The sequence below is a fragment of the Panthera onca genome, chromosome C2 (assembly GCF_046562875.1).
Source record: "Panthera onca isolate mPanOnc1 chromosome C2, mPanOnc1 haplotype 2, whole genome shotgun sequence".
NCBI classification, from domain to species: domain Eukaryota; kingdom Metazoa; phylum Chordata; class Mammalia; order Carnivora; family Felidae; genus Panthera; species Panthera onca.
Window position 1 is genome coordinate 150,456,925 of NC_138347.1, and position 24,107 is coordinate 150,481,031.

General features: G+C 45.5%; 1 long non-coding RNA gene across 1 annotated transcript; it reads right to left on the reverse strand.

Moving 5' to 3' along the window:
• Positions 1–1,110: 1,110 nt before the first annotated feature.
• Positions 1,111–23,878, reverse strand: LOC144612803 (uncharacterized). Its single transcript, XR_013549928.1, has 3 exons — positions 23,672–23,878; positions 23,308–23,524; positions 1,111–1,854 (listed from the first exon to the last, which is right to left on the reverse strand). It is a non-coding gene; the product is annotated as an uncharacterized LOC144612803 (long non-coding RNA).
• Positions 23,879–24,107: the final 229 nt, after the last annotated feature.

Below are 24,107 nucleotides of genomic sequence, written 5' to 3' on the forward strand. Positions count from 1 at the left end.
TCCCTGTGTTGAGATTTCTCAGTCTTTATCTCCCTCCAGGTCTCTTTTCCTGAAAAGCAGCCCCGTGTATCCACTCACCTCCAAGACAGCACCACCTATGGATCTTCCAGGCCTTCAAACTCAACATGTTCAAATTTGAACTCATCACCTTTCCTCTCCCCAGCACCTGCCCCCCCAAAATAAAAATGTTTTTCCTTCCATATTTCTCATCTCAGTAACTGTCACCATCATCCACCAAGATGTTTCAAGCAAACCTGGAATTCTGCCTTGGTCCGTCACTCTTCTCACTTGCCTATCTAAGTCATCGTCACCACCTACCAATTTCACCTCCCGAATGATCCATCCACTTCACTCCATTTCCACAGATACTCCCATAGACCAGGACACGATCTTCTTTTGTCTGCATGATGGAAATGATTTCCTAACTAATGTCTTGGCTTCTACTGTTATTTCTTTCCAACCCATGCTCCACTTCTTAGCTAGAGGGATTCTACTAAAATGCAGACCTCCTCATACTACTTCTCTACTAAGGGCCTCATTGACTTCCCATTGCTCCTTATGGTAAATTCCACGCCGTGGCTTCAACATTCTCCATTACCTGACCCCACTCTAGTTCTCCAGTTCTGGTCTTGCCAATCCTCACTGCACCCTCTATAATACAGCCACACTGAACTTCGGTTCACTCTTCTCATACCCTACCCCATCCTCCCAACTTCTGCTTAATTGTCAGGTTAAGTAATTGGATTGCACATCCTAGCCTCTTGGAGGGTCTTTCCTGACTCCCTCAACAAGGCTAAGGCCCCCCACAGGGTATATCATAGCATCCTGTACTTCTCCATTATATTTGTCATACATTATGACAAATGCTGAAAGCTCCTTGAACAAAGACACAGTGCTTGCCATCATCTGGTCCTCCTCTGTGTCCTCAGTGCAGCCATTGAAGCGGTGGGTAAACTATGTCCTTCCAGAAGTGGCAAGTGGCTGAACATCCCAAAGGCATTTCCTTGCTAGACCTACCAAGAGAGATGTCACAAGTACTGAATTCTCTCAGGAACAGAAACACAGTCACTAGGAATCAAGCAAACAGAGAGGTTTTTCCCTGAATAAAATATGATTTTAATTTGCACAATACGCACATTTATAATAATAATAGCTGCACGAGACATGCAATAATAAGTTCCTAATGCTAACCTGGGGCAAAATATCTAATACAAATTAAATTGGCTCTGTTCCTAGGAATTTTAGTATATTGCATTGTGGATTTTTAGCCAAAACTGTGCAGAGCATAGCTGATTAATATTCTAATTAAAATCAGAATGGAACTATAGGAAATTGTTGGGTTTCCTCAGTAATGAATAAATAAATGCCTTCCTAATAAAAGTAGGCTCCCAATAGACATTCGTATTGACTCAGATGTCTTCTATGGAAACCACATAGCCCGCCTACCTAGAAGGTTGTGAGGCCTTGAAATGCTGCTGTCTCCAGAGTCAACCCCATGAACGCCCTCCTGACTCTAGAGGCATTTTCGGCCTTTGGAGGGACTCAAGATGTACGTGCAATCATTTTCTTCCCTTTCATACTTCAACAAGAAGAAACTGTCCCACTCAGAATCTTTAAGGGGCAGTTCATCATACAATGTGATTTTGCCTTTGGCCACAGATGGTTGAAACAGATGTGGATACTTGCACCAAAACGGGTCAGTCTGAGAGGCATGCGAACATATGGAGCCGAGCTGGAAATCCAAGTGGTCTCGGGGTCTAGGGAAGTCCTTGAGGGCAGCCATGACCGTTCACTGTGAGCCTCAGTGAGTGAGCAGAGCTCCAAGTCTGCACGGGCTGGCAGATGCAGCATTCGCTGTAGCAGAAATCGGAAATCATGAGGATCCAGATGGCAGAGTGAACTAAGAGTACGTGCAATGTCTCAGAGTGCTTAAAAGAAATCTTCCTTTTCTTATGCTACTTTGAGCCACTCTCTCTCCTTGCTATCCAGCAACTCCCAAGATAAAGGGGAGTGGTGGCACCGGCCACGCGATTTCCGGCCCCGATTCTTCATTTCACTCCTGGTTAAGAGCTGTACCAGTGCCTTGGATGAGGACAGGGAGAAGGCCCTGAGGGAAAATGTGGGGGGTGTGAAGCTGGGCAGAGCAGCAGGACTGAGATGAAAGAACTGGGGGCCAACAGAACTCCAGGAACTAGAAATAGGGAAATCGAACAAGAAAAGGGTCAACGTGGGTGAATATAAAACACACACCTGGACCGGAAAGAAAATCAACCAGACAGCCCGAGATGAGTGGTGGACGTGGAGAACCGAAGTCACAGCGACATACGACGAAATGACTGAGGGGGGTTGTTGACAAACATGTCTGACATGACCATGTTCATGAATTCGAAGCTACTATCTGCATGTATGATGTGCCAGGCACTCTGTTAGGTACTCTACATCACACGTCAACAATTTTACTATGGTCTTCCTAATATCTTTTTTTTTTAATGTTTATTTAGTTTTGAGAGAGAGAGAGTGCACGTGCATGAGAGTGGGGGAGGGGCAGAGAGAAAGGGAGACAGAGAATCCCAATCCGCAATGCAGGGCTCAATCCCATGAACAAGGAGATCATGACCTGAGCCGAAATCAAGAGTCGGACGTCTAACCAACGGAGCCACCCAGGTGCCCCAGCCTTCCTAATTTCTAATAAACATAGAAGGCCTCATTTTCAGCAGAGCAACTGAGAAGAAAGAAAGAACTCAGAAGAGTCCTAAACTCACCGGGTTCAGTGGTTGCCCCTTAAAACTTTGGTCAATCTTTCACAGCTATGGTGGTCATCTGGCCCTGCTTTTCTGGGGCTTCCTCTCCATCATTTTAACATATGTATTAGTTTGGGGTTCCCAAAATCAGGTCCTGTCACGAAGATTCTTCTTCACTTTTTTCTGATTTTTTTAATGGTTAGTTATTTTTGAGGGAGGGAGAGAGAGAGAGTGAGAGACAGAGTGCGAGTCGGGGAGGGGCAGAGAGAGGGAGACACAGAATGAGCCGGACACAGGGTTTGAACTCAAAAACCGCAAGATCATGACCTGAGCCGAAGTCAAACGCTTAACTGACTGAGTCACCCAGGCACCCCGTGACACAAAGATTCTAACACAAATGGTTGATTCCGGAGGTGATCTGGGGAACACCAGCAGAGTGGGGAAAATGAGGCAAGGAAGGGAAGGCAGCCAACTTGTTATCCAACAAGTTCCTGCTGGGACAGCTACAGCTTGGGTTTTTAGAAGGACCTCCAGGAGTTAGTGTAGGACACAAACATCAGAGTTGTCTTTCCTAAGGCATGAGAATCTGGGGTGTTTATCCACCACCTACTAACAATGATTGGTTGAGTTCTGCTTCTGGGACACCGATCTTCTGGCTTGCCTTGCCACAGGCTTGTGCTCCCAGGGCCATATAAAAATCTGTTGGGCAGAGATTTACAGATGTCACAGCAGCAGCCTTTGTCTTACAGAGGTAAATTCTGAGGGGACAGGATGGGACACTGGTAACTATAAAACTCGAGTTTTCTTTGGGATTCATTATCCTTCTCCATGACTGTGCTTTTTAACTTGGTGTATGGAGCAAAAGATAGGCTGATTCTTTTATAGCAGAAGATGGCATAATCAGGAACCCACGAGAAAGGAAGAGTGTGTTATAGAGTGTCTTGCTGTCATGTTTCAGAAGAAACCTGTCTGGCAGAATCCTAAAGGGGGCCTATTCAACAGCCCGCACAAGCGTCCCAGGGTCTGAGTATCTAAAAACCCCCATTCCAGTGCCATATCCTAAGCAGTCTGTTTATTTTTGAAGGTGGCCCAACGAGTCAACTGGGCCCTAAGACACTGATTAAATTGGCTGAAAGCTGAATGCTTCCTGTTTCTTCATAAAGTCCTTGACGTTGCTCTCTTTTGCACTTGAAATTGGATATATATTAATTTTTTTTAAAAAAAAGGGAGAGGAGGAGGTCGTTTTTACCTGAGCTGGTGGAAAAGAAAAACTTGACTAGCGCGAAATACATGTAAATATTACATGAAAATCTTCCTAGTGTGTAGATATCTTATTAAGATTTTTATTGTAATTCCAATATTGCTAACATATAGTGTTACATTAGTTTTAGGTGTACAATATAGTGACTCAACAATTCTGTACATTACTCAATGCTCATCGTAAGCGGTCTTTAATCCCCATCACATATTTCACCCATTCTCCTCCCTCACCTCCTCTTGAGTAACCACCAGTTTGTTTTCTATAGTTAAGAGTTTCTCTTTTTTTTCTTTGTTTGTTTTGTTTCTCAAATTCCACATATGAGTGAACTTACACAGTATTTGTCTTTCTCTGACTGGCTTATTTCACTTAGCATTATACCCTCTATCTTCTTCCATGTTGTTACAAATGGCAAAATTTCATTCGCTTTTATGGTTGAATAATATTCCCATGTGTGTGTGTGTGTGTGTGTGTGTGTGTGTGTGTGTGTGACATCTTTATCTATTCATCAATCAATGGACTTTGGCTGCTTCCATATCTTGGCTATTGTAAATAATGCTGCTATGAACATTGGGGTGCATGTATCCCTTTGAATTAGTATTCTTGTATTCTTTGGGTAAATGCACAGCAGTGCAATTGCTGGACCATGGGGGTGGTTCTATTTTTACCTTTTTGAGGAACCCCCATACTGTTTCCCACAGTGGCTGCACCAGTTTGCATTCCCACCAACAGTGCCGAATGGCTTCCTTTTCCTCCACGTCCTCGCCAACACTTGTTACTTCTCTTTTTGATTTTAGCCATTCTGATGGGTATGAGGTGATATCTCATTGTAGTCTTGATTTGCATGTCCCCCTAGTGTGTAGACTTTTAAATCAGTCGGGGGCATTAAAGATGAGGTAGCAATCTGGTTTTTTGGAATAATTGTCTTCATGCCAAAAGAAGTGCTCCACCAAAGCTTTTTTTTTTTAATATGAAAGGAAAAATTCTTAGAAAAAGTCTCTTTCCCTGAAAATATTGCCTTTCCTCTTTTCCTTCATTCCTATTTCTGACATCAGCCCATCTAGCAGCTTCCTTTCACCATGAGTCAGCTCATAAGCATAGGCCTCTTTCACGACAACTATCCAGAGTGAGAAGCAATGTGACAGCTTTCAATCTCTTCCTTTCTAAATCTGAAACACCAATTCTTGCTTTACACACTTTTTCATGGATGCTATTCCAGCAACTCCATAAATGACTAACTCATTTTGTAGTTATCTACATATCTTTTCCTAGTCTACATCATTGTACTACACTTAACAGCCCCCAAGGAAGACTCTTAACTATCTTATCCATCTAGAACAGTGGCACATGCCACCGGTCTGGCTGCCATGTGGCACAGCTCCAGAGGGCACCATTTATGTAGAATACCGCAGAAAGCCTGGAATTGTGAATTTATTGGTGCTGGTCAGCATCAGCCCAAGATTACTGCTCAACGGTGACCTTGGCAATGAAGTCACTTCTCCATAGCAATTATGACAAATCCACTCATGACAAAGAAAGAATATGCTTTTGCAGGTGAGATAAAACCTCAATAGAAGATGGAAATTCAGAGTTCAATTAGTGCAGCCCTTTCATTTGACCCCACACTGTCCAACATCCAAATGGCTAACCCAGCTTGGAAATGTTGAGCTGGTTTCAGAATATTCTACACTCTGTCCTCTGCCACATCACCCTTCATCCCTCACACCCCTACCTTCTCCTCCACTTCTCTCCCCTACCACACACCTTACCATTACTCACAGAGAAATCTGTATCAAAGGTATCAGACTCAAATGGCTGAAAGGCTAGGCAGAGGATATAAATTCATAAAATGGACCAGATGGGGATTGTGGTGACCAGGAAGGGTTCTCCCCACCGGAGAGAGGAGCCACTACTCAGCCAATAGCACTATTCAAGTGATGTTCTTCAGGAGAAACCCAAAGTCTAGATTATAGGAAGTTTCCTGGATTTTAAATGTAGTAAATTAACTTCGATTATTTGTAAGCACCATACACCAAGCAAGTCAGATCTGGCCCAGAGTTTTCAGTATCTGCCTCTGATGATGGAGCCCATGAAGGAATCAACATCTCTTCACCACTCACAGCTAGGTGATCTGTTATGCATCAGTGTCTCTGAGCCTTGGTTTCCTCATCCATAAAAATGAGAGATTGACTCCCTCACAGGATTTTGTAAGAACTAAGCTTATATGAGAGGTAAAGAACATAGCACATGTGGCTGGCACAGTCAATGCTCAATGGAAGATGGCTGTTCACTTCCCTTTGCAGCAGAGACCTCTCTGCGTGTGGGTATCGGTAGAATTCACCACAGCTTTCCACCTGTTCCTTTCTCTGCTATTAAGGAAAAATGCCCACTACTGAAGGCATTGAGGAGTGGGGTGGTCTTTAATTAGTCATCTTTACCCCAAAACAGAGTTTTTACAAATCAACAAATTTGGTTTTGCGTGCTTTCTAGCCTAAGGACAGTAAGAACAAACCAGTAATAAAAATAAAAGAATATAAGCTAACACATTGCATTTAAAGAGAAAACATAATCGTTATAAACATAAAGGTAGGGTGTTCGCTTCAGGGCATATTTGCTGAAGGTCACACCATATCATGTGTGCTCGGATCCAATTTGCCAGGTCCTGCTGGGTGGCCAAGGGCAGAAGTCAGTTGGCAGCTAAGAACACAGTAATGTCTTCTCTCAAAAGGTGAGTGGGTCACTGCCTTTAAAAGAACTGAGCTGGGTTGCATTTAACTGTTGACAACGTAATAGCAGGAAGTGGGGCTAAGGCTTAGGGTCAGGGCAGAGGCCACTGGAACTGGGTAAGTCCCTGGAGCACCAGGCTGGTCCATTCCCTTTCTATCTCCCTCCTCACAGTGATGAAGGATGTCTGAGGGCAGTAAGATGTTTGAGCTCAGACTCAATGCCTGAATTACTAGTTGGACTTCCTGTGTTTCACTCCTATTCCTATTTGGTGATGATTTTCTTTTTTTTTTAAGTTTTTTTAATTTATTTTGAGAGAAAGGAGCGGGAGAAGCAGAGAGAGAGGGAGAGAGCGAGAATTCCAAGCAGCCTCTGCGCTGTCGGTGCAGAGCCCAACGTGGGGCTCAAACTCAAGAATTGTGAGATCATGACCTGAGCTGAAATCAAGATCCAGGCGCTCAACTGACTGAGCCACCCAGACAGCCTTTTGGTGATGATTTTCATACCTGGATCATAATAGGTAGAAAATATGCAAAAATATTTTGCAAATATGCAAAAAAATATGCAAAAATGCAAAATACGCATTTCCTCAAGGCAGCACAGATTCTGGAGCAAAGTTGCTACAGAGTCAGACAACCATGACATCTCAATTCCTGCCAGGCTAAAAGATCCTCTAATTTAAAATCAATTAAGTAACACAGAGAGTTGGTGATCGTGTATACCCACCAGCCCCTTGCACTAGGCCTTCACACAATAAATACTGGTTATTGAATAAAATCAACTCGTGGCAGAGTAAATAATAACCCATGAAGTACACTCAACAGAATGAAGGCTGATACTCTCCAAATACATGGGTGTATTCCTTCATTTTATTTCTTATTAACAGTATTTCTCCATTGGCATATTCACTCATTCATTCATTCATTCATTCAATAAATATTTATTGAGCACCTCCTATGCTTCAAGCACACTTAAAAGTTAAATTCTGAGGACAAAAAGATGATCTTCAATTAGAACCTAAGGTTATGTCTACTCTGTGAAAAACCACATGGCCCTTAGAACCATAATTGCACCAGATCACCCATCGTGGATACCAATCTACAAGGCCCATGTGTCTAAGTCAACATATGTGTTAAAAACTGTTTTGCCCTTAAGCTTCCTCCGTGCTGCACTAACAGCATGTATTTCACTTGGTTTGGCCAAATTGAAAAGCAGCTTAAAAGAGGAAGGGGATATTTGCTTATGAATTTATCATTCTTTTGGATTAAAAGTTTATTTCATGTTTGAGCTGATGACTCTCAAACCAAAAGCCTTCAGTTGACATATACCAAGACTGTCCTAGATCAGTCTGTTATCAAAGAGCTGATCAGAGGGGTAGATGTGACAAGAACTAGGAACTTTCTGGTGGCCTATAAACATCATTTAACTACAATTTGCATGAAGAGAATTGTAAGAGCTGGTAATTGAAAGAGCAAATCAGGCTTGCTGCTCATCGAGATCCTTTAACACATATTGATTACTGTGTGCCATCTACTGTGCTCAATGTTTTAGCTAATCTTCTAGAATCCTCACAATAATTCTGTTTTTATCTTTTCCATTTTAGAGCAGAGGAAACTCAGGTCTTTTCGAGGACTTAAACACCTGCCCGAGGTTACAAAGTTAAGAAAAGAGGGAGCCAGGAATCCAACACAAATAATGAGTCCAGAGCCCCAGCTCTGAACCACACAATTTCTGCAGCTCTGTCATATACATCACTTGTGTGTCACCACCAACCTGTGGCAGCCAGACAGCCTCTATTCTCCATTTGACAGATGGCAGACAATAGCTCAAAACCCACAGCTCTGATGGGTTACAAGAGAACAGAGCACACATACACCACCTATGGCTGGCAGAGACTCGAGGAATTTGGAAGGACTGTAGCTCCTATATTGGCATGTTCTAAGATACTACACCAAGACCGGGGTCTGGTCACCCTCTCTCAGATCAAATGAATGCTTTGGCTGATGGCAGGAGACTTGAGAAATGAAAGCCCAGTGCCAGCCTGAACGTGCCCTATACCCTCCCAGAAACCAGATTCAAAAGAGAGGAACAAATACCCATGCACATTGTAAATACATTTACCTCTTGACTCGATGATCTCCCTTCTAGAAATGTGTTCTACTGATATTCCTGCACTCGTGAAAAGATTATTCTTTGCCACACCATCTGTAACAAGAGTGGAAACAACTCAGGCATCCATCAAGAGGGAACTGGTTAAATTAATTATGGTAAAGCCTTTTAATGGAATACTACATAGTTGTGAAAAAGAGTGAAGTTTTCCATGTACTGATACAGAAAGGGGTCTGAGATATATTGTTAAATAATATAAAATTCAGGAAAGCATCTTAGTATGCTATTTTTTGTGTAAGAAATGATGTACATATACAATCATACATTTATATATTTATATATTCAATAAATTTGTTTAGATACATTTAAATGAACTCTAAAAGAACACACAAGAAGCTAATAAAGATCGCAATCCCTTTGCATGTTACGGGAGGACAGTAAATAGTGCAGAGGGGGCAGAGATGAGAGTGAGTTCTATGTATCTTTTCATAACATTTGCTTCTTAAATTGTGCAAAAAGGATGACCAGGGGCATCTAAGTGACTCAGTTGGTTAAGCATCCAGCTCTTGATTTCAGCTCAGGTCATGATCTCACAGCTCATGAGATCGAGCTCCGCATAGGGCTCATGCTAACAGTGTGGAGACTGCTTGGGATTCTCTCTCTCTCTCTCTCTCTCTCTCTCTCTCCTGCCCGTCCCCCACTCGCACTCTCTCTCTCAAAATAAATAAATAAACTTTAAAAAGTTTTGACAATAAAAAAGTACGACCATCTTGAGCCCAACTAAAGATCATTTGCACCTCTATGGAGACTAGGCTGCTGAGTCTGGGCATGAACAAGTGTGTGTTGTAATATGTATACACAGACTTGGGAATGTCTTCTCTACCCTGCCACTCCATGGGCTCATACTTGGAGTACTCCGTATCATTCAGTGTAGACCAAGCTCCTTGAGAAATAGATCCGAACATATAATGGTCTGACACGGTAAAAGTTGACTCCTTGCTCACGTACCTGGGAAGGGGTTCGAGTCGGCAGGCGACTCCCCTCCACCAGGAACCTTCCATCTAGTGTCCACCCCTCTCATTCTCTAGGGCCTCGATATCACATATATCCAGCTGGCAGAAGGGGAACAGGTGCAGGAGGACACATATGCTCATATGCTCCTTTTATTAAAAGCCTTGGCCCAAAACTGACACACTGCACTTCCTCTCATATTCCATTGGTGAGAACAACTCACGTGACTACAGCCAAATACAAGGCAGGCTAGGAACGCAGTCGCTAGCTGGGCAACCTCTTTCCATCTCACCATTTGCCATGGAAGGGGAGAGTAGACAGTTACCCGTCTCTGACACCACCTCTATCCCCATTACTGAAGGAATTCTGGAAGGATTACTAGGGATTATTCATCTAGCAAACCCTTCCAAGGAACCCGTGTGTCAGTCCCTGCTGATATAAAGAATACTGTGATGTGGTTTGTGGTTCGTGGAGATGAAGAAGCTTAGCTCCCACTGGAATGATGAAAAGGGGGCCACAGGAACCAGTTGAAGACCTCAGTTACCCTGAGCCTCCACATGGCCCAGCACAGGGATCAGAATCACTATCTTTTCCCAATACCCATCACTGATTCTCTCATCAACGTTTCCTTGTTCCCTTGTACACTTTCTCTGTTCAGTTTTCATCTATGGCAAGAGGACCTTTCAATGACCAATAGTGCGTTCTCTTCTTGACCCACCTGACTCCAATTCTAGCATTCATTTCCATGGGCACGGCTTCTTTATTTATTCCCCGGGAGATCACCCTCCTAACCCTGTCTGCCCAGGGCCTTCACACGTGCTTATACTTGTGTGCCCATATGTGCACACACGTGCATGCCTGTGCGCGCACACACGTACACACACTGAGGCTGTGATGTAGCCCCAAAGGAAGCACAAGAAGAATAGTGCAAGGCCCAAACCTTCCCCCAGCCTTGTAGGAAGGAAGAGAGAGACACATGGATAAGTATCCAAGGGGCAACAATTAGGGATCGATTTTGAGCTGAAATACCTCTGCCAAGGGCCTAAAGCAACACAGACGTGATCTCGTCCACAGGATACAGCAGGTGAAAGCAACAGATGCGGATTCTGAAAGCTGCCGCGTTAAACTAGAGCATACAAAGGCAAAATTCATCCGGACCATGTAACTCCAGGAATTACTTTTTTACCACCAGGGGCCTGTTTTAATTATTTATATACATCACGTGGGCTTGTGCTTGCAAAGATTTTTCCTCCTAGAGAAATTACATTTATTAGATAGCAAGGTCTCATTTCCCCCGTGTCTTATTAAGCAAAGACACGTGCCACTACCATGCAGGGTTTCTGATCATTCATTTGTTCACTCGACAAACATTTACCGAACCTCTACCATGTGCCAAGCGCTGGGGACACAGTGGAGAATGCAGCAGACAAGGTCCCTGCCCTCCCGTTCTCTCTGCAGATCATCAAAAGATTATAAATACATAAGTATAAATTAGAAAGGAGAATAAAGGAAGCCATGAGAGAGCATGAGGTGAGATTTGCATGAGAAGGAGCTTCAAAAAAACGGCATCTCTGCCTTAAGGACCATCCCAGTGGGGGCCAGGTTCTCAAGAGGTGTGACCACCCAAACTTCAGGAATTCCCCCTAAAAGAGATGAAAACACTCAACTTAAAAAGGAAGCTGATAAAGTCTACCTGTCTTCTCTGTGCCAGAGACAGGGCTGGGCCATTTCTCAGCGCTATTTCTTCTCCCGCCCTGCCCGGGGCTCCCCTTCCCAGGTGGGTGACCTGCTCTTCAACTTTCACGGATTAAGAACCAAGGTTCCAAAAGTTTCAGTAGACCGATTGCACCTTCTGCTTAGTAAAAGGCAGACCAGGGAGTCAAACCTGGATCCAAAGCCCAAACGAGCCAGTACCAGAAGGTAGCGATGCTTAGGGGGGACCCTGTTTCAGCACTGGAAGGAAAGTCACCGAGAGGCAGCACCTGCACCTGCTGTGAAGGACGGATGGATGCACCCAGGTGACACTCAGGTGCTTATTCCCCCACAGATAGCGAGTCAGAGACCACAACCACACAGCCCCTTCATCCCTTGGACCACCACATCTGCTGCCCGGGGCCTTGCAAACGGGTGGCCCGTGGGAGCAGCCCAGCCAATGAGAGAGTTGTCCTTCTGTACAGATTTCTATAAATGAAATCTGGGCTTTCACAGATTCTGACCTCTCATGCTGAGTCCTTTGCAGGTCCCATCATCATTCCTGGCAGGACTCCCAACCTCCCATAAAAAGGAATGTGTGACCTATTTTAAAATTCCTCCAGGGAAAGAGTCAGCATGTTGCCTTGGCAACTGATGGAACCCTTCTAGGAGTCCTGCTTGGTTCTTCCTTTAGTCTAATGTACTTCCGCCCCAGTGCAATTCAAAGCCTGTGCTGGCCTCCCAGGCGTGCAAGAGAAGACAGAAGTGATTCCCTGTGACCACACCCTCCCACTGTCCCTTGCCCCGTGAGAGTTTCGGGGACAGAGAAAGGGAAGCAGAAGAGGAAGCAATATGGAAAGAGAGGACAGGAGGACAATAGAAGGACCCTCTACCCAGACGTGGAGGCTTGGCTTGAAAGGCCTGGGCAGTCTCTAGTCTCAAAAATGTGAACCGGTTCTGTCACAGGGTTGCTGACATATCCCTCTGCCTTCTCCTCCACTGACCACTCTAACTTTCTGACCCAGCACTTTAAGAAGCCTGCCTCTCTACCAGCCTCACGGCCCTCCATGAGCCCCCACACCTCTGACCGACCAGATCCCCCATCAGGGCCTGCCCTTGGACCTTTAGCTTTGCCCATACATGCGTCCTGTCACCCCTGCTCTAAACCCAAGTTCCTGGGGTGAAGAGCCCGTGCTGATGTTTCATTTCAGCCACCACATCGGTGCGCTGCAATACTCATTTCTACTGACTCCAGAGTCACAGACTTCTGTCCCTGTCACCGTGCTGTGGAGCACGTGCCAACTTTCCCACCAACCCCTCTCCCCGTGGATGAGAAACACCTGCACCCGCAGGCACCTAGACCTTGACGGGACCACCGCAGAGCAAAGTCCTTCTGCCCTGGCCCTGGCCTGAACGTGGGAGGCAGAGTTTTAAAAAAAGGAGTTTGGGATTAACCTGCCTTCCAGGACTATTCTGGCTACAAAAAGCCCAAGTCAAATTAGCCAAAACAAAACCAAAGGAGAAAAGAACCTATGGGCTCATTTCACTGAAAACCAGACTGGATCTGGTAGCTTCAACAATTCGATCTCCCTCCCTTGCCTTTATTCTATTTCGACTTCATTCTCAGCAGGTTTTTGCCCACATGGTGACAAAGATGGCCACCAGCAGAACCAGGCATCTGCCCTTCCAGAATTACAATTCCAGCAGGAAAAAAATGTCACCTTTCCCAGAGTTCCAACCAAGTCCCAAAGCTGAGCCTCCTGGGTCGTGTGTCCAGCCCTAAATCGTTCCCCCTGGCAGGGCCTGAGTCGTGTGTCTGCTCCCTGGCGCTGGGGGAGTCGCCCCCACAAACCCTGTGACCTTGAATACGGGAGAGGCGACACCCCAGTGCAAAATCAAAGTGCTGTTAGCAGAAGACATGGAGGCTGGGCTGACCGCACAGCAGATGTCCCCCACCATCTGCGGCCTTGTCTCTTCCTTTCTCTTATTCAGAATACTAAGACGTGGAGTTGGAAGTGTCTCCCCCTTGAGAAACATCTTTAGCTCTGAAGGATCGGGCAAGGCCTGAGAAGAACCAAGTTGGGGGGAAGAAAAGTGAGTCGCCTAAAATTGGCTCTGACCCTAAGTTCACAGAGACAGGAGTGAATGGGGGTCGTATTTATTCGTTTTCTCATTGAAATCCCCAGCTCTGTTCCACCTTCAGGCCTTTCTCGTTGGCTGTTCATTGCCAGTGGGACTTTGCAGACCTCAGAACAGTTTCCTTAATTATATGTCTGTGTTTAAAAAAAATAAATAGTGGCGCTTATCACTCTGCCTGCACATGGGGACCTGGATGAGCCCACCGACGCAAAGCAGTTTCTAAGCAACTTGTGGAGTTGGTGCCTAATGCAACAGCCACGAGATTTGGAGGAAAAATAAAATAAAGCCCGTGGACTCTCAATGTGGAGCCAATTGTGATTGGTTCATAAAGGCTGCACGGGGTCCTTCGGGAGGTTAATTCCATCTCAGGCTGACAGAAAGGGGCTTGTTTCTGGAGAGTCGGGATCTCTCTGGTGTGGGATGCTTGATAAGTGGGCTTCTGGAGGATTCCAACAAGCGCTCTGTCCCAGGGAGACCCGATGCTGATGATGTGTGATAACAGATCGCTGACGTTCAGAACTGAGAGAGGCTCTGAGCCATGCGAGCAAGTCCAGGGAAGAAGGTTGGAGGGGGAGAGGGCAGGGCCAGGCTTCCTTATGTCCCCCACCCCAGCCCTCAGCCCTCAGCCCTCAGCCCTCAGCCCAGTGTGGCACTACTGGTCAGAGGGCGGGGCGGGGGGGGGGGGTTGGGGAGTGACGTTCTGACTGAGGAGGAGAGACTCAAAGCCACAGGACCGACCTTACGGCGCACAGAGAGAGTGAACCACGGCCAGCAAACTGGCGTCATGAATAAATGATACCGGCATTTGCATCTGGCTACAATGCTCACACCTGTATGACCCTCGGAGAAGCATTTAAGCTCTCTTTGCCAAAGGTTTCTGGTTTTTAAAGTGGAAATGATAACAGGATCGTCATAAAGATTAAGTGATCTGTGGAACACACAGCATTTTTCTCTGCCATAAAGGGTCATACCGGGCCTCCGTGGCCACTGCACTAAGATTCTGGAGAGTCTATTGGTCATTTCCATAATGGACTATATCCGTTAACTTTTTTTTTTAAAGATTTTATTTTCATAGGCCGTTTTAGGTTCACAGTAAAACTGAGAGGGAGGTACAGGGTCCCCACACGCAGCCTGCCCCCACACAACCTACGCTGACGCATCATAACCACCCAAAGTCCTCGTCTTACTTTAGGGTTCACTCTTGGTGGTGTACATTCTGTGGGTTTTATGTGGTAACTTTTGCCATGTGACGAATCCCCCAAAACTTAGTGACTTAAAACAACAACGTATTTAGCTCCTCAGTCTGTGGGTTGACAATTTGAGCCGGGCTCAGATGGCTGGCTCTTCGGACCTCAACTCACTCATGCCTCCACAGTCAGCTGCCAGGCCATCTGGGAACCGACTGATCTAGGACAGCCTCAGCCAAGATGACCTATCTCTACTCAACATGGCCTCCATCCTCTATCTTGCTAGTGTGAATATGTCACGGGATGGCTGGTTATGCTCTGGGCAAGCACAATGTCCCTTCTACCACATTCTCTAGGTCAAATTAAGCTACACGACCCTCTCGGACTCAGAGAGTAAGTCTGTTTCAGACTACATCTTCCTGAGAGGAGCTGCAAGGTCACATTGTAAAGGGACATAACTACAGGGAAGGGAATAATCGTGGCCATGTTTGCCATCCACCATAGCTCTGTTCAGAGACCTTTTATAAAAAAAAATTTTTTAATGTTTATTTATTTTTGAGAGAGACAGAGACAGAGCTTGAGTGGGGGAGGGGCAGAGAGAGAGGGAGACACAGAATCCAAATTAGACTCCAGGCTCTGAGCTGTCAGCACAGAGCCCGACGTGGGGCTCGAAGCCACGAACCGCGAGATCATGACCCTGAGCCCAAGTCAGACGCCCAACCGACTGAGCCACCCAGGCGCCCCTGTTCAGAAACCTTTGAGGGAAAAAACATTGGTCTGCATCCATCTCTAGACCTTCTTGGGAATAGTTCTTAGTCAAGTTGCTGACCAAGGACACCCTTCCACTAGAAAAGGCCGTGGAACTGCCCCCACAATCCCTGATATCCAAATCCAGTATCTATCTATATACAGCTAAATCATAGGTGCGAAAATAAACCAAGGGGAACTTAGGGATGACAAAATAAGGTATAATTTATAGATAAATTTGCTAACAATAAAAATCACTGACTCTCAGAAGAGAATTGGCCTTGGAAGTAATTTGATCTACCAGTTTTCAACTTGTGTGACATGGAACCATTGAGGTCTCACGAAGGTAAGTCATGGGCTCACTGAAGAGAAAATCAGAGACCAAACAGCAATGCAGAGAAGAACTCTGGGCCCCTCACCCCTACTTCAACCAAGGTGTCCACAACTTTTTATAACAAGTCATTAGACACTTTATTGCAAAGATTCTTCTACTCCCTGTACAAATGCTCTAGGATTTCCCTGTGGTTACTTGGCTTCATTTGATTTTTACTACCCAACATCTTTCAGGGAACTAATATATGTTGAGGGCCTACAACACATAAATCATTGTGTTGGGTCCTTCAGAATTGAGTCTGATTCTCTCTTCCATGTGGGTCTTAGGGTCTTTCAAATGTCTTCTTCAAGTCTGCCTTTATTCCGGGCAGCCACTTGTCAATTCGCCTCTTGTGTTCCAGCAAATTCTCAGTTTCTATCACTGCCCCAGTTCAAGGGTTCCTTCCGGTTGTAGGAAACATCAACTTGGTTTTTAAATCCAAACACCACCAGCTCTATTCTGTTTCCATCAGCTCCAGCCCACCCAGGTGTCCAAGAGCAATCCCAGTATAAGTGGCGGGAAATCGTCAGTAAATCCCCCATACTCCCACTTTCCACCTACAGCCAAGACCCTTCATTGCTAACACCTGCCCCAAGCCAAACTGGTATTAACAACACATATCTAGCCAGGAATCAGGGCCATTTCTCCTCAAGCCTGGTCCTCTTTGACTCACATGACATCATCTCATTTCTGAAAATCCATTGCCAGATGATAAATAATAAAAATATTAGTAAGAAATGACTGAAATCTTTATTCTGAAACAAAAATCCCACAATGCAACATGAGGACAGTTGCTGTGAGAGAAATTTGCACCATCTGATCATAACTAAAATTTTATTCTTGGCCTTGCCATCAATTTAGCAAGAAGCATTAAGTGAGTCACTTTATCTCACTGGGACTTTTATTCCTCGTCACCCTGGTCTGCTCCCCATGTCTTATGGAAGAGGGCCACCAGCTGCCTCCAACTTCTTTAGATTTCCAGCTCCCAGGCCAAAGAGCCAGAAGTGCTGGTGAACCAGGATGCTAAGGGTTAATAGGAATGTCCCCATCTCAAGAGAGTGCTGGGACTAACTGACTAATTCTAAGATGACTGACTGACATTCCTTATCTGTTGAGACTCCATGAAGGTCAGAAATGAGTACTCAGCCCTGATTAGCACGTGATGGGGTAACACGTCTAGCTGGTCAATCCAGTGGGAGTTTCCTACGTGCATCAATATCTACCTCCTAAATGATGTGACCACTAGGGAAAACAGTATGGAAGTTCCTCAAAAAATGGAATTAGAACTACTATATGATCAACAATCTCACTTCTGTGTATTTATCCAAGAGAATTGAAACCCAGATCTTGAGAAGATATTTGCACTCCTATGTTCACTGCAGCATTATTTACAATAGCCAAGAGGTGGAAACAACCTAAATGTCCATCAGTGGATGAATGGACAAGAAAAATGTGGTGTATACATACATTGGAATATTACTCATCCATAAACAAGAAGGAAATCTTGTCACATGCTACAACACGGATGAACCTCAAAGACGTTATGCGAAGTGAATTAATCCAGTTACAAAAGGACATGTACTGCATGTTTCCAATTATATGATGTATCTAAAGTAGTCGAAGTCGTAGAAACAGAGAGTAGAATGGTGGTTGCCAGGGCCAAGGAGATGCAAATCAGAGGGCTGTTCAATGGACACAGAGTTCCAGTTATGCAAGACAAAAAAGTTTTAGAGCCCTTCTGTACAACATTGTACCAAGAGTTAACAATAGTGGTCTGTATACTTCAAATTTTGTGAAGAGCGTATACTTCACGTTATATGTTTTCTACTGCAATAAAAAAGGATAATAACAATAACTATTTCCTACCTTCCCATTTTTGGGTGTTAGAGATATTTCATGTGAAAATGGTTTGGAAGCAGGCCAAGTACTATGCAAATGTAATGGATTATTACTTTGATTATTACAGTACCTCGCCCATTTTTTTTTTCCTGTTTCAGAATGCAAGATTATCCTGTAATTAAATCTAAATCAGAAGAATAGGCTACACTTTACACCAAATCCTCCAGTAGTTTTCTGGTGCCATAGACCACACAGGGCAGCGGCACAAGTGAGCCCACACAGGCAAGACCCCTTAACCACAGACAGAGAGGAACTAATGGGCAAAGCTGAGAAAACACTGTTTTGTAGAGCTGTCTCCAGCTTGTATATGATACCCAAAGGCAGAGCTGTGCTCTTCAGCGAGAAAATCAAAGATATTTTTCACACCCTGGCCAGAGATGTTTCAAAGGAGGAGTCAGAGACAGGAGTGTTAAAAAAATGCCATTGCGTATCCACCTTAAAAGAAAATAAAATTCATCTCCAGAAACTAGTACAATTCCCAGTACATGGCATTCACTAGCCAATGTATACAGAAAATATTGGTTGGATGGAGGATGGGTGGATGGATGGATGGAAGGAAGGAAGAAAGAAAGGGAGTAAAAGGGAGTAAAAATGAATGAATGAACATAAAAATGCTCCCATGTTGGGCTTCTATCTTTAGGATTCTGTCTGGTCACCAAAATGATCGGAAGCTGCTATTTCAACAAGTACCAAGGCAGGCTTTCATCATGAACAGCTTTTCATGACCCAATGTTAGCCACAAGGCCACTGTTAGCTTGAAGGAGAACTCTCCACAATATTACGAAAATGATCCCCTCTTGGAGGGTGATTAAGAAAAGGCACCTGCTCTGGGCTGGCGCCGCCAGAGCCCACACCTTTCATTGCCTGTTCATTGCCTCTGTGAGGTACTTCTGTGCAGTGCACGAAATGAACATCAGGACTAAGTGGCTCTGATTAGTTGTATGAGGAAGCAAAAGCTAACTACTTGGGAGGAGACAGACTGTGGCTCAGTGGTTTGCAGACTCTTTTCTCCAGTCCCCTTTCAGGCTGGAATTGGGGTTTGCTAGCCAGTGGCCCTAGGTGAGCACACATAGAGGTGTTCTGGCAAAGAGACAGAGAAAAGAAATCCTATGTCATCTTTACCCAGATCAAGATAAACAATACTTCCATTACCCACAGAGACTTCTCTCCTGCCCCTTTCCAATCAACATCCCCAACTCTAGCTTCTTTAGCAATCACTACTAAGACCTCTATCACATAGATCAGTTTTGTCTGTTCTTTCATAAAAATGGAATCATATAGTATGTTCTCTTTTGTGTCTGGCTTCTTTAACTCACGATAACGTGTTTCAAGTTAGTCCATTATTGTGAGTAGCAGTAACTCACTCCTTTCGTGCTGAGACATATATTCAAATGGCCAAATCACACACCAAAAGATGTTCAAAGTCATTAGCCATCAAGGAAATACAAAGACAAACAATGAGATCCCTCTACGCCTTCAAAGGACCAGCTAAAAATAAAGACTGACCATACCAAGCGTTGGTGAGGATATGTAGAATCTGGAACTCTTGGATACCGCTTGTAGGAGAGTGCACTGGTAAAAATCACTATGGAGAACTGGTTGGCTTTCTAATAAACTTAAACATACACCTCTTCTCTTCTATGACCCAGAAATTCTACCTCTAGGTATTTACTCAAGAGAAATGAAAACATGAAACCACAAAACGACCTTTGCAAGAATGTTCACAATGGCTTTGTTTATAAAAGCCCCAAGTGGAAACAGCCGAGAGGTCCATCACGAAGAGAATGGATAAATAAACCGTGATATGTCCACACAACGGACATGTGACTCTTAACTCTCTGGGGCTTCAGTTTAGGGGAAGAATGATTTTAGGCCACACACAGAATCATTAGAGGAATAACGTGGAAAGTGGCTTACAAATACAGGATTTATTTTTGGCTTTATTGCGACATAAGTAAGAAAAAGACAAAGAAAAGGTAAGCGGAAAAAAAAAAAGTCACAAACCAACATGCTCTTGGCCGCCAATTCCCAAACCTACTTATCCCTCTGGATCCACCTGCCATTTTTCTACCTGCAAGCAAGAAATAGTCCTGAAATGAAACCATTTTTGCCAAAACAAAAACAAGGTGACCAGAAGGGTTGGTCTTAGAGCCTCAACCTTTAAGAAACTGCCAAATTTCCGGCACATGGTTAATCTGCTCACTTAGAAATCTCAAAGCATCCGCTGCTGGATCCTTCCCATAATATTGATTTTGTTTTATTATTAACTGCCTCATCTTTTATTCTGTTTTAATCTGCAAACCACCTTAAAACTCTGGAAACGGGCGGGAAAATAATCAGGTGCACACACACGTGCACTCACACACACACATGCACGCGCGATGCCTTCCCCACCTGCGTGTACATGGAGGCCTTCACGTTTTCTACATCTGTGTACAATCAGCATAGTATAAACCAATGAATCGCTTGAGAGCAAACATGGCAGAACATATACATCTCAGCGAGGTCCCCAAAGTGGAGAGTTTCTATCCTTCTTCCCACGATGCTGTTCTCGCTCAAAACATTTTTGGATCTTTGGAAACGATGTTCTATAAAGAATTGTGAAAATAGCAGAGCCTATTAACCTGGGAGGAGAAAAGCCCGCCCTTCAATATTTGAAGGGCCATTGCGCAAAAGAAGAAATACATGCTTTGTAGCCATTTTCCACTTGAGGAAACGGAAGTTACGTCACTTGCCTGCGGTCACGCAGCCAATAAGCAGTTCTGGCTTGATTTGAGCGCAGACAGTCTGCCCCTGAGCTGGCCTCATAGAACAGAATGAGACAGACTAATGATGAAGAACGATATTGTATCTCAGGTGTTCTGGTGGAAGACTACTGGGGGACAGTGGGTGCTTCAAGGGGAGTGCTCAGTCAGCCCCAGGGACTGGGGGGATGGTGGGAGGTGCCGGGAAGGACCTCACGGAAGAGCTGCCATTCACAAGGAAAGGGCTGATAAAACCTGATTCGTCTCTTTGCAGACTGGTGGGTTCTTACATTCTCACCTTTTCCCAAGGTTGTTTCAGAAAAAGCCAGGTAGGACTTGTAACATCCCTCACCTCGTCCCTATCCTTATGCTTGTCTGGTCCTCAAAGGGCACTTAAACTCTCTCCTGCAGATCGGGATCTTGTGACAGCTTGGGAAAATGGGGTCACTACAAGGATACAAGTGACCTGCCAATGCCTTCTCCTGTCTGCCTCCCAGACTCTGGAAATCCGTCATCAGATCTTTCTTCAGCAGTCAGGTGGTGGTCCAAGGAGTGTGTGTGCGTGTGTGTGTGTGTGTGTGTGTGTGTGTGTGTGTGTGTTGAAAGGGAGGCAGGGAGGGGGGCTGCCTCTCCCTCAGCCCCAGAGCATCCAGCCTCTGCACACACAAAGCCGAAGCTGCCTGGCCCTTTGATCGGGACCCCATGCTGTGCCTTGTTCAGGGAATTTTTGAATTCTCTTTCATTTTATTGAGCGGCTTTGCTCCCCACCTCCCATGCCTGAGTCAGTTCTCAGGATTATTGGGTCCTTCTCTTCATTGATTTGTTTTTCTGACCTTTGTAGTAGATACCAAAATATATGGATGGAACAAGAAAGGAAGGAGGAAAGGGAAGGGAGGGAGCCCAGGTAGCCTCTGAAAGGGAGGGCCGATGGTGAGGATCTTGGGTCTGGCCACATTTCACAGAAAAGAGAGAAGTCAGGTGGCAGACACCTAGTGCTCCAGAAGAGGAACTCCCTGGCTTGCGGGGGTTGACCACCGAAGACCAGGCTGAGGCCACTAGGCTGAGTCCCCCACACGCACCGGAGACTGATGCTGGACCTCTGCATCTCTATGCATTTGCTTTCTGTTGGAAAAACTCCTGTGTCAGCCCCGTCTTTCATTCTTTCAGAGAATACTCACTTGACTCAAGGCCCTGCCCTAAGAACGCACGCACACTCTTCTTTCCCCGTGTCAGGGAGCCCGTTTTGCATTAAACCCCACGTCCTCAGAACAGCCACACTGGTTGGTGCGTGTTCCATCACTGACACTGAGAAGGAGGAAACGAATGCCTGCGGAGTACCCACCGCCTGTCACTGTGAGGTGTTTCATTTGCATTACGGGTTACTAGGCGACACTTTGCCTACCATCCCGGAACCGAAGCTAGACTCACAGCAGAGCCACCAACTGGAAGGCAGTGCTGGATCTAAAAAGTACGCTTCCGGGGCGCCTGGGTGGCGCAGTCGGTTGGGCGTCCGACTTCAGCCAGGTCACGATCTCGCGGTCCGTGAGTTCGAGCCCCGTGTCAGGCTCTGGGCTGATGGCTCGGAGCCTGGAGCCTGTTTCCGATTCTGTGTCTCCCTCTCTCTCTCTGCCCCTCCCCCGTTCATGCTCTGTCTCTCTCTGTCCCAAAAATAAATAAAAAACGTTGAAAAAATAAATAAATAAAATAAAAATAAAAAGTACGCTTCCTCCCGGTGGGTGTGAACGCTGTTCCCATCTCAAAGCCAAGTGAGAAGGCTTCGAGAGTCAGTGGTAAAGATCTGGGATTCCTGCAAGATGGGGAGTTTGGCCCCAGGGAGGCACAGGGCAGAAGGGGACAGCCTGGAATAGCCCGTACCTCAGTATTTGGTGAGGCTGATGACATGAGTCCTCTAAAGGTCAAGAACGTGGCTGGACTTGACTTGTTCTTCCTATACTCGGCTCAGGTGGGCTGCCCGCTAGGCACAGGGAGGCAGGAGCAGGAGGCTGTATGGTAGACCTTACAGTGAAAGTCGAGTAGGGGCTGGGAAAGAGCGGCCTTCATCAGGGACTTCCCACGGGGCCCTTCAAAGACCCTGACGCACACCCTGCAAGAAAGCCTAGCCTTTGGACTCATGTCACAAAGAGTAGCGACGACAGGTCAGTGTTGGCCCAAGAAACGCCAGCATCCACCAAAGGGAGCACCAGAGGTGGGCACAATTATGTAAAGAGAGGCTTGTCCTTTTCCTCTTCCTTTGACCAGAGAGGCCATTCTGGAAGAGCTAGACTCTGAGGGATAGATGCTCCAAGCTACCTAGAAGGAGGGAGGTCATGGAGATGAGATTTAAATGGCGTCTGAGAGTTACGAGGCCCTGCAAACACCCCCATCTTTACCTGTGGGTTCACACAGGCCTGACTTCCGACTGCCAGAATCTGCATCTCTTTGCCTACAGCCTTTCTCTGGCCGCTGAAGCCCTCTCTGCTCACAAACAAGGGCTGGGGAATTGACACCCCCAGAAGCAGCCCTCACCCACTGACAGGTGGGTTTCCATGTATAAATACCCCAGCTCCTTCATTTGGATAGAATAACTCTGAGTCACTTGTCCTACACTGTATTAGTTATCAATCGCTGTCTAACAACTTACCCCCCAGACCTAGCAGCTTAAACAACAACAAATACGTATTACCTCACAATTTCTGCTGGTCAGGAATTCAGAGGAAGCTTGAATCGGTGCTTCTGGCTCCAAGTTGCTCATGATTTTGCAGTCAAGATGTCAGCCGGGGTTGCAAGCAGTCGAAGGCCTGACTGGGGCTGAATGGTCTGTTTCCAAGCTGGCTCCTTGACATCGATGGCTGCTGGCAGGCCTCAGACTGCCACCACTTACACTTCTTCGTGATCTGTGGCTGGAATCCAAGAGAATGAGAGACCGAAGTGAGAACAGCAAAGTCTTTTATGACCCAACCTTAAAAGTCAGATACTGTGTTAATTGTCTATGGCTGTCTGACAAATTACCCCGAGACTTAGCAGTTTTCAGAAATGTATTAACTCACCATGCCTATTGGTCAGGAATCTGGCACACCTTAGCTGGGTGCCCCTTGGTGCCTCTGACTCAGAATTCCTCACCAGCCTCTTCCCCACGTGGGCCTCTCCATACATAGCTCACAACATGGGGGCTGTTTTCTTTTTTCTCAGAGCTAGTGAAGGAAAGAGCAAGAGAACATAAGCCAGGCAGAAGCCAGAATCTTTTTCTGACCTAATCTCAGAAATGACATCCATCACTTTTGTCATATTCTATGGTTAGAACTGAGTCACTTCTTATGTGGTTATAAATGGCCTACACTCAAGGGGGTGGATTGTGTGAGGTCACGAATACCAGCAGGTAGAGAGAATTGGGGCCCTCTCAGAGGCTGCTCTCCATGGTATAGCATCACTTCTGCCATATTCTACTGGACACACAGGCCACACGCATAGTTCAGTGTGGGAGGG